The sequence below is a fragment of the Tachypleus tridentatus genome, chromosome 6 (genome assembly GCF_004210375.1).
Source record: "Tachypleus tridentatus isolate NWPU-2018 chromosome 6, ASM421037v1, whole genome shotgun sequence".
NCBI classification, from domain to species: Eukaryota; Metazoa; Arthropoda; class Merostomata; order Xiphosura; family Limulidae; genus Tachypleus; species Tachypleus tridentatus.
Window position 1 is genome coordinate 118,930,386 of NC_134830.1, and position 16,034 is coordinate 118,946,419.

The 16,034-nt window shown below is 28.9% G+C and overlaps 1 long non-coding RNA gene across 33 annotated transcripts in view; it reads right to left on the minus strand.

Moving 5' to 3' along the window:
* The window catches only part of LOC143253431 (uncharacterized), a 75,748-nt gene that overhangs the window by 40,595 nt on the left and 19,119 nt on the right, over positions 1-16,034 (minus strand). Inside the window, exon 1 of one of the 33 annotated variants that reach the window (XR_013029605.1) lies at positions 1,956-2,022. The exons of 31 other annotated variants lie outside the window; for them this stretch is intronic. This is a non-coding gene — a long non-coding RNA (uncharacterized LOC143253431). Of the gene's footprint in view, positions 1-1,955; positions 2,023-5,483; positions 5,543-16,034 lie in introns of those variants that run through there. One more of the 33 variants, XR_013029630.1, reaches the window with a different exon arrangement.

The following is a 16,034-nucleotide window of genomic DNA, read 5'->3' on the forward strand; positions in this document are numbered from 1 at the left end:
GTCTTCTAACTAAAACTTTTCAGTATACATTATTACTCACTCTCCCACTCCTGTAATTTATAAACGTTCCAGTACACACTCTTCTTCCCTTCTCAAGCGTCCCTTAAATAATATACATCTCAATATATACTGTTCCTCATACTAAATGCCCTGTACTAAATATACTTTTCCTCATACATGGTTCCTAACTCTTAATGTTCTGAAACTCAAAACTTTTCAATATACACTATTCCTGTCTCTTCATGTCGTGTAATTATTAAAGTTTTCAACATACACTTTTCTATTTAAAAATGTCTTGAAATTAATGAGCTTTTCAATATACATTGTTAATAACTCTCAAAGTATTGTAATTTAGAAAATTTTAAAAATTGACTACTCCCCATTATCAATGTCTTGTAATTGATAAGCTTTTAATATATACACAGTTAGTCACTGTAAGTGTCCTAAAATAAATCTTTCTGTATACACTGTTCCTCACTCAAACTCCTGTAATTAATAAACCTTTCAATACACACTGTTCAAAACTCTCAGTATCCTTTAACTAATAAACTCATCAATATAAACTGTTCCTCACTCAAACTCTTGTAATTAATAAACATTTCAATACACACTTTTCCACACTCTCAGTATCCTTTAACTAATGAAATCATCTAAATAAACTGTTCCTCACTCTCAATATCTTAGTAATTAAAAAACTTCCCAATACACACTGTTTCCACACTCTCAGTATCCTTTAACTAATAAACTCTTCAATATACACAGTTTCTCACTATCAATGTCCTGTAATTAAAAAAATCTTTTCAATATATAATGTTACTCACTCCCAATGTTGTCTTACTAATAAAGTTTTCAATATACACTCTTCCTCAATCCCAATTTCTTATAATTAGTAAACCTTCCAGTATACACTTTTCCTTGCTCTCAATCTCATTATATTAAGAAATATTTCAATATACACTGTTCTTAATTCCCAATTTTACATAATTAATAAAGTTACAAATACACATAGTTTTTTTCTTTCCCAATGTCCTATAATTAAAACACTTTCCAATATACACTGTTTCTTTCTCTCAAGGTTCCGTAAATAATAAACTTTCAATAAACACTGTTCCTCATTCAAAATGTCCTGTAACATATAAGCTTATCAGAATATACTATTAATCACTCTCAATGTCTTCTAACTAAAACTTTTCAGTATACATTATTACTCACTCTCCCACTCCTGTAATTTATAAACGTTCCAGTACACACTCTTCTTCCCTTCTCAACGTCCCTTAAATAATATACATCTCAATATATACTGTTCCTCATACTAAATGCCCTGTACTAAATATACTTTTCCTCATACATTGTTCCTAACTCTTAATGTTCTGAAACTCAAAACTTTTCAATATACACTGTTCCTGTCTCTTCATGTCTGTAATTATTAAAGTTTTCAACATACACTTTTCCTATTTAAAATGTCTTGAAATTAATGAGCTTTTCAATATACATTGTTAATAACTCTCAAAGTATTGTAATTTAGAAAATTTTAAAATTCACTACTCCCCATTATCAATGTCTTGTAATTGATAAGCTTTTAATATATACACAGTTAGTCACTGTAAGTGTCCTAAAATAAATCTTTCTGTATACACTGTTCCTCACTGTTCAAACTCCTGTAATTAATAAACCTTTCAATACACACTGTTTAATAAACTCTCAGTATCCTTTAACTAATAAACTCATCAATATACACCGTTCCTCACTCTCAAACTCTTGTAATTAATAAACTTTTCAATACACACTTTTCCACACTCTCAGTATCCTTTAACTAATAAAATCATCTAATATAAACTGTCAATCCTCCTGTAATTAATAAACTCTCACTCTCAGTATCCTTAACTAATAAATCATAATATAAAACTCTCAATATCTTATAATTAAAAAACTTCCCTATACAGAATGTTCCACACTCTCAGTATCCTTTAACTAATAAACTCTTCAATATACACAGTTTCTCACTATCAATGTCTGTAATTAAAAAAATCTTTTCAATATATAATGTTACTCACTCCCAATGTTGTCTTACTAATAAAGTTTTCAATATACACTCTTCCTCAATCCCAATTTCTTATAATTAGTAAACCTTCCAGAATACACTTTTCCTTGCTCTCAATCTCATTATATTAAGAAATATTTCAATATACACTGTTCTTAATTCCCAATTTTATGCAATTAATAAAGTTACAAATACACATAGTTTTTCTTTCCCAATGTCCTATAATTAAAACACTTTCCAATATACACTGTTTCTTTCTCTCAAGGTTCCGTAAATAATAAACTTTCAATAAACACTGTTCCTCATTCAAAATGTCCTGTAACATATAAGCTTATCAGAATATACTATTAATCACTCTCAATGTCTTCTAACTAACTTTTCAGTATACATTATTACTCACTCTCCCACTCCTGTAATTTATAAACGTTCCAGTACACACTCTTCTTCCCTTCTCAACGTCCCTTAAATAATATACATCTCAATATATACTGTTCCTCATACTAAATGCCCTGTACTAAATATACTTTTCCTCATACATGGTTCCTAACTCTTAATGTTCTGAAACTCAAAAACTTTTCAATATACACTGTTCCTGTCTCTTCATGTCCTGTAATTATTAAAGTTTTCAACATACACTTTTCCTATTTAAAAATGTCTTGAAATTAATGAGCTTTTCAATATACATTGTTAATAACTCTCAAAGTATTGTAATTTAGAAAATTTTAAAAATTCACTACTCCCCATTATCAATGTCTTGTAATTGATAAGCTTTTAATATATACACAGTTAGTCACTGTAAGTGTCCTAAAATAAATCTTTCTGTATACACTGTTCCTCACTCAAACTCCTGTAATTAATAAACCTTTCAATACACACTGTTCAAAACTCTCAGTATCCTTTAACTAATAAACTCATCAATATACACCGTTCCTCACTCTCAAACTCTTGCAATTAATAAACTTTTCAATACACACTGTTCCACACTCTCAGTATCCTTTAACTAATAAAATCATCAATATAAACTGTTCCTCACTCTCTCTTATAATTTAAAACACTTCCTGTAATTAATAAACCTTTCAATACACACTGTTCCACACTCTCAGTATCCTTTAACTAATAAACTCTTCAATATACACAGTTTCTCACTATGAATGTCCTGTAATTAAAAAATCTTTTCAATATATAATGTTACTCACTCCCAATGTTGTCTTACTAATAAAGTTTTCAATATACACTCTTCCTCAATCCCAATTTCTTATAATTAATTAAACCTTCCAGTATACACTTTTCCTTGCTCTCAATATCATTATATTAAGAAATATTTCAATATACACTGTTCTTAATTCCCAATTTTATGTAATTAATAAAGTTACAAATACACATACAGTTTTTCTTTCCCAATGTCCTATAATTAAAACACTTTCCAATATACACTGTTTCTTTCTCTCAAGGTTCTGTAAATAATAAACTTTCAATAAACACTGTTCCTCATTCAAAATGTCCTGTAACATATAAGCTTATCAGAATATACTATTAATCACTCTCAATGTCTTCTAACTAAAAACTTTTCAGTATACATTATTACTCACTCTCCCACTCCTGTAATTTATAAACGTTCCAGTACACACTCTTCTTCCCTTCTCAACGTCCCTTAAATAATATACATCTCAATATATACTGTTCCTCATACTAAATGCCCTGTACTAAATATACTTTTCCTCATACATTGTTCCTAACTCTTAATGTTCTGAAACTCAAAAACTTTTCAATATACACTGTTCCTGTCTCTTCATGTCCTGTAATTATTAAAGTTTTCAACATACACTTTTCCTATTTAAAAATGTCTTGAAATTAATGAGCTTTTCAATATACATTGTTAATAACTCTCAAAGTATTGTAATTTAGAAAATTTTAAAAATTCACTACTCCCCATTATCAATGTCTTGTAATTGATAAGCTTTTAATATATACACAGTTAGTCACTGTAAGTGTCCTAAAATAAATCTTTCTGTATACACTGTTCCTCACTCAAACTCCTGTAATTAATAAACCTTTCAATACACACTGTTCAAAACTCTCAGTATCCTTTAACTAATAAACTCATCAATATACACCGTTCCTCACTCTCAAACTCTTGCAATTAATAAACTTCTCAATACACACTGTTCCACTCTCTCAGTGTCCTTTAACTTATCAAATCATCTATATAAACTGTTCCTCACTCTCAATATCTTATAATTAAATAAACTTCCCAATACACAATGTTCCACACTCTCAGTATCCTTTAACTAATAAACTCTTCAATATAAACACAGTTTCTCACTATCAATGTCCTGTAATTAAAAAATCTTTTCAATATATAATGTTACTCACTCCCAATGTTGTCTTACTAATAAAGTTTTCAATATACACTCTTCCTCAATCCCAATTTCTTATAATTAGTAAACCTTCCAGTATACACTTTTCCTTGCTCTCAATCTCATTATATTAAGAAATATTTCAATATACACTGTTCTTAATTCCCAATTTTATGCAATTAATAAAGTTACAAATACACATAGTTTTTCTTTCCCAATGTCCTATAATTAAAACACTTTCCAATATACACTGTTTCTTTCTCTCAAGGTTCTGTAAATAATAAACTTTCAATAAACACTGTTCCTCATTCAAAATGTCCTGTAACATATAAGCTTATCAGAATATACTATTAATCACTCTCAATGTCTTCTAACTAAAACTTTTCAGTATACATTATTACTCACTCTCCCACTCCTGTAATTTATAAACGTTCCAGTACACACTCTTCTTCCCTTCTCAACGTCCCTTAAATAATATACATCTCAATATATACTGTTCCTCATACTAAATGCCCTGTACTAAATATACTTTTCCTCATACATGGTTCCTAACTCTTAATGTTCTGAAACTCAAAAACTTTTCAATATACACTATTCCTGTCTCTTCATGTCCTGTAATTATTAAAGTTTTCAACATACACTTTTCTATTTAAAATGTCTTGAAATTAATGAGCTTTTCAATATACATTGTTAATAACTCTCAAAGTATTGTAATTTAGAAAATTTTAAAAATACACTACTCCCCATTATCAATGTCTTGTAATTGATAAACTTTTAATATATACACAGTTAGTCACTGTAAGTGTCCTAAAATAAATCTTTCTGTATACACTGTTCCTCACTCAAACTCTTGCAAATAATAAACTTCTCAATACAAACTGTTCCACACTCTCAGTATCCTTTAACTAATAAACTCATCAATATACACCGTTCCTCACTCTCAAACTCTTGTAATTAATAAACTTTTCAATACACACTTTTCCACACTCTCAGTATCCTTTAACTAATAAAATCATCTAAATAAACTGTTCCTCACTCTCAATATCTTATAATTAAAAAACTTCCCTATACACAATGTTCCACACTCTCAGTATCCTTTAACTAATAAACTCTTCAATATACACAGTTTCTCACTATCAATGTCCTGTAATTAAAAAATCTTTTCAATATATAATGTTACTCACTCCCAATGTTGTCTTACTAATAAAGTTTTCAATATACACTCTTCCTCAATCCCAATTTCTTATAATTAGCAAACCTTCCAGTATACACTTTTCCTTGCTCTCAATCTCATTATATTAAGAAATATTTCAATATACACTGTTCTTAATTCCCAATTTTATGCAATTAATAAAGTTACAAATACACATAGTTTTTCTTTCCCAATGTCCTATAATTAAAACACTTTCCAATATACACTGTTTCTTTCTCTCAAGGTTCCGTAAATAATAAACTTTCAATAAACACTGTTCCTCATTCAAAATGTCCTGTAACATATAAGCTTATCAGAATATACTATTAATCACTCTCAATGTCTTCTAACTAAAAAACTTTTCAGTATACATTATTACTCACTCTCCCACTCCTGTAATTTATAAACGTTCCAGTACACACTCTTCTTCCCTTCTCAACGTCCCTTAAATAATATACATCTCAATATATACTGTTCCTCATACTAAATGCCCTGTACTAAATATACTTTTCCTCATACATGGTTCCTAACTCTTAATGTTCTGAAACTCAAAAACTTTTCAATATACACTATTCCTGTCTCTTCATGTCGTGTAATTATTAAAGTTTTCAACATACACTTTTCTATTTAAAAATGTCTTGAAATTAATGAGCTTTTCAATATACATTGTTAATAACTCTCAAAGTATTGTAATTTAGAAAATTTTAAAAATTGACTACTCCCCATTATCAATGTCTTGTAATTGATAAGCTTTTAATATATACACAGTTAGTCACTGTAAGTGTCCTAAAATAAATCTTTCTGTATACACTGTTCCTCACTCAAACTCCTGTAATTAATAAACCTTTCAATACACACTGTTCAAAACTCTCAGTATCCTTTAACTAATAAACTCATCAATATACACCGTTCCTCACTCTCACACTCTTGCAATTAATAAACTTTTCAATACACACTTTTCCACACTCTCAGTATCCTTTAACTAATAAAATCATCTAAATAAACTGTTCCTCTCTCTCAATATCTTATAATTAAAACACTTCCCTATACACAATGTTCCACACTCAGTATCCTTTAACTAATAAACTCTTCAATAAACACAGTTTCTCACTATGAATGTCCTGTAATTAAAAAAATCTTTTCAATATATAATGTTACTCACTCCCAATGTTGTCTTACTAATAAAGTTTTCAATATACACTCTTCCTCAATCCCAATTTCTTATAATTAGCAAACCTTCCAGTATACACTTTTCCTTGCTCTCAATCTCATTATATTAAGAAATATTTCAATATACACTGTTCTTAATTCCCAATTTTATGCAATTAATAAAGTTACAAATACACATAGTTTTTCTTTCCCAATGTCCTATAATTAAAACACTTTCCAATATACACTGTTTCTTTCTCTCAAGGTTCTGTAAATAATAAACTTTCAATAAACACTGTTCCTCATTCAAAATGTCCTGTAACATATAAGCTTATCAGAATATACTATTAATCACTCTCAATGTCTTCTAACTAAAAATTTTCAGTATACATTATTACTCACTCTCCCACTCCTGTAATTTATAAACGTTCCAGTACACACTCTTCTTCCCTTCTCAACGTCCCTTAAATAATATACATCTCAATATATACTGTTCCTCATACTAAATGCCCTGTACTAAATATACTTTTCCTCATACATGGTTCCTAACTCTTAATGTTCTGAAACTCAAAAACTTTTCAATATACACTATTCCTGTCTCTTCATGTCGTGTAATTATTAAAGTTTTCAACATACACTTTTCTATTTAAAAATGTCTTGAAATTAATGAGCTTTTCAATATACATTGTTAATAACTCTCAAAGTATTGTAATTTAGAAAATTTTAAAAATTGACTACTCCCCATTATCAATGTCTTGTAATTGATAAGCTTTTAATATATACACAGTTAGTCACTGTAAGTGTCCTAAAATAAATCTTTCTGTATACACTGTTCCTCACTCAAACTCCTGTAATTAATAAACCTTTCAATACACACTGTTCAAAACTCTCAGTATCCTTTAACTAATAAACTCATCAATATACACCGTTCCTCACTCTCAAACTCTTGCAATTAATAAACTTTTCAATACACACTTTTCCACACTCTCAGTATCCTTTAACTAATAAAATCATCTAAATAAACTGTTCCTCTCTCTCAATATCTTATAATTAAAACACTTCCCTATACACAATGTTCCACACTCAGTATCCTTTAACTAATAAACTCTTCAATAAACACAGTTTCTCACTATGAATGTCCTGTAATAATTAAAAAATCTTTTCAATATATAATGTTACTCACTCCCAATGTTGTCTTACTAATAAAGTTTTCAATATACACTCTTCCTCAATCCCAATTTCTTATAATTAGCAAACCTTCCAGTATACACTTTTCCTTGCTCTCAATCTCATTATATTAAGAAATATTTCAATATACACTGTTCTTAATTCCCAATTTTATGCAATTAATAAAGTTACAAATACACATAGTTTTTCTTTCCCAATGTCCTATAATTAAAACACTTTCCAATATACACTGTTTCTTTCTCTCAAGGTTCTGTAAATAATAAACTTTCAATAAACACTGTTCCTCATTCAAAATGTCCTGTAACATATAAGCTTATCAGAATATACTATTAATCACTCTCAATGTCTTCTAACTAAAACTTTTCAGTATACATTATTACTCACTCTCCCACTCCTGTAATTTATAAACGTTCCAGTACACACTCTTCTTCCCTTCTCAACGCCCCTTAAATAATATACATCTCAATATATACTGTTCCTCATACTAAATGCCCTGTACTAAATATACTTTTCCTCATACATGGTTCCTAACTCTTAATGTTCTGAAACTCAAAACTTTTCAATATACACTATTCCTGTCTCTTCATGTCGTGTAATTATTAAAGTTTTCAACATACACTTTTCTATTTAAAAAATGTCTTGAAATTAATGATCTTTTCAATATACATTGTTAATAACTCTCAAAGTATTGTAATTTAGAAAATTTTAAAAATTGACTACTCCCCATTATCAATGTCTTGTAATTGATAAGCTTTTAATATATACACAGTTAGTCACTGTAAGTGTCCTAAAATAAATCTTTCTGTATACACTGTTCCTCACTCAAACTCCTGTAATTAATAAACCTTTCAATACACACTGTTCAAAACTCTCAGTATCCTTTAACTAATAAACTCATCAATATACACCGTTCCTCACTCTCACACTCTTGCAATTAATAAACTTTTCAATACACACTTTTCCACACTCTCAGTATCCTTTAACTAATAAAATCATCTAAATAAACTGTTCCTCTCTCTCAATATCTTATAATTAAAACACTTCCCTATACACAATGTTCCACACTCAGTATCCTTTAACTAATAAACTCTTCAATAAACACAGTTTCTCACTATGAATGTCCTGTAATTAAAAAAATCTTTTCAATATATAATGTTACTCACTCCCAATGTTGTCTTACTAATAAAGTTTTCAATATACACTCTTCCTCAATCCCAATTTCTTATAATTAGCAAACCTTCCAGTATACACTTTTCCTTGCTCTCAATCTCATTATATTAAGAAATATTTCAATATACACTGTTCTTAATTCCCAATTTTATGCAATTAATAAAGTTACAAATACACATAGTTTTTCTTTCCCAATGTCCTATAATTAAAACACTTTCCAATATACACTGTTTCTTTCTCTCAAGGTTCCGTAAATAATAAACTTTCAATAAACACTGTTCCTCATTCAAAATGTCCTGTAACATATAAGCTTATCAGAATATACTATTAATCACTCTCAATGTCTTCTAACTAAAAATTTTCAGTATACATTATTACTCACTCTCCCACTCCTGTAATTTATAAACGTTCCAGTACACACTCTTCTTCCCTTCTCAACGTCCCTTAAATAATATACATCTCAATATATACTGTTCCTCATACTAAATGCCCTGTACTAAATATACTTTTCCTCATACATGGTTCCTAAAGCTTAATGTTCTGAAACTCAAAAACTTTTCAATATACACTATTCCTGTCTCTTCATGTCGTGTAATTATTAAAGTTTTCAACATACACTTTTCTATTTAAAAATGTCTTGAAATTAATGAGCTTTTCAATATACATTGTTAATAACTCTCAAAGTATTGTAATTTAGAAAATTTTAAAAATTGACTACTCCCCATTATCAATGTCTTGTAATTGATAAGCTTTTAATATATACACAGTTAGTCACTGTAAGTGTCCTAAAATAAATCTTTCTGTATACACTGTTCCTCACTCAAACTCCTGTAATTAATAAACCTTTCAATACACACTGTTCAAAACTCTCAGTATCCTTTAACTAATAAACTCATCAATATACACCGTTCCTCACTCTCAAACTCTTGCAATTAATAAACTTTTCAATACACACTTTTCCACACTCTCAGTATCCTTTAACTAATAAAATCATCTAAATAAACTGTTCCTCTCTCTCAATATCTTATAATTAAAACACTTCCCTATACACAATGTTCCACACTCAGTATCCTTTAACTAATAAACTCTTCAATAAACACAGTTTCTCACTATGAATGTCCTGTAATTAAAAAAATCTTTTCAATATATAATGTTACTCACTCCCAATGTTGTCTTACTAATAAAGTTTTCAATATACACTCTTCCTCAATCCCAATTTCTTATAATTAGCAAACCTTCCAGTATACACTTTTCCTTGCTCTCAATCTCATTATATTAAGAAATATTTCAATATACACTGTTCTTAATTCCCAATTTTACGCAATTAATAAAGTTACAAATACACATAGTTTTTCTTTCCCAATGTCCTATAATTAAAACACTTTCCAATATACACTGTTTCTTTCTCTCAAGGTTCTGTAAATAATAAACTTTCAATAAACACTGTTCCTCATTCAAAATGTCCTGTAACATATAAGCTTATCAGAATATACTATTAATCACTCTCAATGTCTTCTAACTAAAACTTTTCAGTATACATTATTACTCACTCTCCCACTCCTGTAATTTATAAACGTTCCAGTACACACTCTTCTTCCCTTCTCAACGTCCCTTAAATAATATACATCTCAATATATACTGTTCCTCATACTAAATGCCCTGTACTAAATATACTTTTCCTCATACATGGTTCCTAACTCTTAATGTTCTGAAACTCAAAAACTTTTCAATATACACTATTCCTGTCTCTTCATGTCTGTAATTATTAAAGTTTTCAACATACACTTTTCCTATTTAAAAATGTCTTGAAATTAATAAGCTTTTCAATATACATTGTTAATAACTCTCAAAGTATTGTAATTTAGAAAATTTTAAAAATTGACTACTCCCCATTATCAATGTCTTGTAATTGATAAGCTTTTAATATATACACAGTTAGTCACTGTAAGTGTCCTAAAATAAATCTTTCTGTATACACTGTTCCTCACTCAAACTCCTGTAATTAATAAACCTTTCAATACACACTGTTCAAAACTCTCAGTATCCTTTAACTAATAAACTCATCAATATACACCGTTCCTCACTCTCAAACTCTTGCAATTAATAAACTTTTCAATACACACTTTTCCACACTCTCAGTATCCTTTAACTAATAAAATCATCTAAATAAACTGTTCCTCTCTCTCAATATCTTATAATTAAAACACTTCCCTATACACAATGTTCCACACTCAGTATCCTTTAACTAATAAACTCTTCAATAAACACAGTTTCTCACTATGAATGTCCTGTAATTAAAAAATCTTTTCAATATATAATGTTACTCACTCCCAATGTTGTCTTACTAATAAAGTTTTCAATATACACTCTTCCTCAATCCCAATTTCTTATAATTAGCAAACCTTCCAGTATACACTTTTCCTTGCTCTCAATCTCATTATATTAAGAAATATTTCAATATACACTGTTCTTAATTCCCAATTTTATGCAATTAATAAAGTTACAAATACACATAGTTTTTCTTTCCCAATGTCCTATAATTAAAACACTTTCCAATATACACTGTTTCTTTCTCTCAAGGTTCTGTAAATAATAAACTTTCAATAAACACTGTTCCTCATTCAAAATGTCCTGTAACATATAAGCTTATCAGAATATACTATTAATCACTCTCAATGTCTTCTAACTAAAACTTTTCAGTATACATTATTACTCACTCTCCCACTCCTGTAATTTATAAACGTTCCAGTACACACTCTTCTTCCCTTCTCAACGCCCCTTAAATAATATACATCTCAATATATACTGTTCCTCATACTAAATGCCCTGTACTAAATATACTTTTCCTCATACATGGTTCCTAACTCTTAATGTTCTGAAACTCAAAACTTTTCAATATACACTATTCCTGTCTCTTCATGTCGTGTAATTATTAAAGTTTTCAACATACACTTTTCTATTTAAAAATGTCTTGAAATTAATGAGCTTTTCAATATACATTGTTAATAACTCTCAAAGTATTGTAATTTAGAAAATTTTAAAAATTGACTACTCCCCATTATCAATGTCTTGTAATTGATAAGCTTTTAATATATACACAGTTAGTCACTGTAAGTGTCCTAAAATAAATCTTTCTGTATACACTGTTCCTCACTCAAACTCCTGTAATTAATAAACCTTTCAATACACACTGTTCAAAACTCTCAGTATCCTTTAACTAATAAACTCATCAATATACACCGTTCCTCACTCTCAAACTCTTGCAATTAATAAACTTTTCAATACACACTTTTCCACACTCTCAGTATCCTTTAACTAATAAAATCATCTAAATAAACTGTTCCTCTCTCTCAATATCTTATAATTAAAACACTTCCCTATACACAATGTTCCACACTCAGTATCCTTTAACTAATAAACTCTTCAATAAACACAGTTTCTCACTATGAATGTCCTGTAATTAAAAAAATCTTTTCAATATATAATGTTACTCACTCCCAATGTTGTCTTACTAATAAAGTTTTCAATATACACTCTTCCTCAATCCCAATTTCTTATAATTAGCAAACCTTCCAGTATACACTTTTCCTTGCTCTCAATCTCATTATATTAAGAAATATTTCAATATACACTGTTCTTAATTCCCAATTTTATGCAATTAATAAAGTTACAAATACACATAGTTTTTCTTTCCCAATGTCCTATAATTAAAACACTTTCCAATATACACTGTTTCTTTCTCTCAAGGTTCTGTAAATAATAAACTTTCAATAAACACTGTTCCTCATTCAAAATGTCCTGTAACATATAAGCTTATCAGAATATACTATTAATCACTCTCAATGTCTTCTAACTAAAAATTTTCAGTATACATTATTACTCACTCTCCCACTCCTGTAATTTATAAACGTTCCAGTACACACTCTTCTTCCCTTCTCAACGCCCCTTAAATAATATACATCTCAATATATACTGTTCCTCATACTAAATGCCCTGTACTAAATATACTTTTCCTCATACATGGTTCCTAACTCTTAATGTTCTGAAACTCAAAAACTTTTCAATATACACTATTCCTGTCTCTTCATGTCGTGTAATTATTAAAGTTTTCAACATACACTTTTCTATTTAAAAATGTCTTGAAATTAATGAGCTTTTCAATATACATTGTTAATAACTCTCAAAGTATTGTAATTTAGAAAATTTTAAAAATTGACTACTCCCCATTATCAATGTCTTGTAATTGATAAGCTTTTAATATATACACAGTTAGTCACTGTAAGTGTCCTAAAATAAATCTTTCTGTATACACTGTTCCTCACTCAAACTCCTGTAATTAATAAACCTTTCAATACACACTGTTCAAAACTCTCAGTATCCTTTAACTAATAAACTCATCAATATACACCGTTCCTCACTCTCAAACTCTTGCAATTAATAAACTTTTCAATACACACTTTTCCACACTCTCAGTATCCTTTAACTAATAAAATCATCTAAATAAACTGTTCCTCTCTCTCAATATCTTATAATTAAAACACTTCCCTATACACAATGTTCCACACTCAGTATCCTTTAACTAATAAACTCTTCAATAAACACAGTTTCTCACTATGAATGTCCTGTAATTAAAAAAATCTTTTCAATATATAATGTTACTCACTCCCAATGTTGTCTTACTAATAAAGTTTTCAATATACACTCTTCCTCAATCCCAATTTCTTATAATTAGCAAACCTTCCAGTATACACTTTTCCTTGCTCTCAATCTCATTATATTAAGAAATATTTCAATATACACTGTTCTTAATTCCCAATTTTATGCAATTAATAAAGTTACAAATACACATAGTTTTTCTTTCCCAATGTCCTATAATTAAAACACTTTCCAATATACACTGTTTCTTTCTCTCAAGGTTCTGTAAATAATAAACTTTCAATAAACACTGTTCCTCATTCAAAATGTCCTGTAACATATAAGCTTATCAGAATATACTATTAATCACTCTCAATGTCTTCTAACTAAAAATTTTCAGTATACATTATTACTCACTCTCCCACTCCTGTAATTTATAAACGTTCCAGTACACACTCTTCTTCCCTTCTCAACGCCCCTTAAATAATATACATCTCAATATATACTGTTCCTCATACTAAATGCCCTGTACTAAATATACTTTTCCTCATACATGGTTCCTAACTCTTAATGTTCTGAAACTCAAAAACTTTTCAATATACACTATTCCTGTCTCTTCATGTCGTGTAATTATTAAAGTTTTCAACATACACTTTTCTATTTAAAAATGTCTTGAAATTAATGAGCTTTTCAATATACATTGTTAATAACTCTCAAAGTATTGTAATTTAGAAAATTTTAAAAATTGACTACTCCCCATTATCAATGTCTTGTAATTGATAAGCTTTTAATATATACACAGTTAGTCACTGTAAGTGTCCTAAAATAAATCTTTCTGTATACACTGTTCCTCACTCAAACTCCTGTAATTAATAAACCTTTCAATACACACTGTTCAAAACTCTCAGTATCCTTTAACTAATAAACTCATCAATATACACCGTTCCTCACTCTCAAACTCTTGCAATTAATAAACTTTTCAATACACACTTTTCCACACTCTCAGTATCCTTTAACTAATAAAATCATCTAAATAAACTGTTCCTCTCTCTCAATATCTTATAATTAAAACACTTCCCTATACACAATGTTCCACACTCAGTATCCTTTAACTAATAAACTCTTCAATAAACACAGTTTCTCACTATGAATGTCCTGTAATTAAAAAAATCTTTTCAATATATAATGTTACTCACTCCCAATGTTGTCTTACTAATAAAGTTTTCAATATACACTCTTCCTCAATCCCAATTTCTTATAATTAGCAAACCTTCCAGTATACACTTTTCCTTGCTCTCAATCTCATTATATTAAGAAATATTTCAATATACACTGTTCTTAATTCCCAATTTTATGCAATTAATAAAGTTACAAATACACATAGTTTTTCTTTCCCAATGTCCTATAATTAAAACACTTTCCAATATACACTGTTTCTTTCTCTCAAGGTTCTGTAAATAATAAACTTTCAATAAACACTGTTCCTCATTCAAAATGTCCTGTAACATATAAGCTTATCAGAATATACTATTAATCACTCTCAATGTCTTCTAACTAAAACTTTTCAGTATACATTATTACTCACTCTCCCACTCCTGTAATTTATAAACGCTCCAGTACACACTCTTCTTCCCTTCTCAACGCCCCTTAAATAATATACATCTCAATATATACTGTTCCTCATACTAAATGCCCTGTACTAAATATACTTTTCCTCATACATGGTTCCTAACTCTTAATGTTCTGAAACTCAAAACTTTTCAATATACACTATTCCTGTCTCTTCATGTCGTGTAATTATTAAAGTTTTCAACATACACTTTTCTATTTAAAAATGTCTTGAAATTAATGAGCTTTTCAATATACATTGTTAATAACTCTCAAAGTATTGTAATTTAGAAAATTTTAAAAATTGACTACTCCCCATTATCAATGTCTTGTAATTGATAAGCTTTTAATATATACACAGTTAGTCACTGTAAGTGTCCTAAAATAAATCTTTCTGTATACACTGTTCCTCACTCAAACTCCTGTAATTAATAAACCTTTCAATACACACTGTTCAAAACTCTCAGTATCCTTTAACTAATAAACTCATCAATATACACCGTTCCTCACTCTCAAACTCTTGCAATTAATAAACTTTTCAATACACACTTTTCCACACTCTCAGTATCCTTTAACTAATAAAATCATCTAAATAAACTGTTCCTCTCTCTCAATATCTTATAATTAAAACACTTCCCTATACACAATGTTCCACACTCAGTATCCTTTAACTAATAAACTCTTCAATAAACAC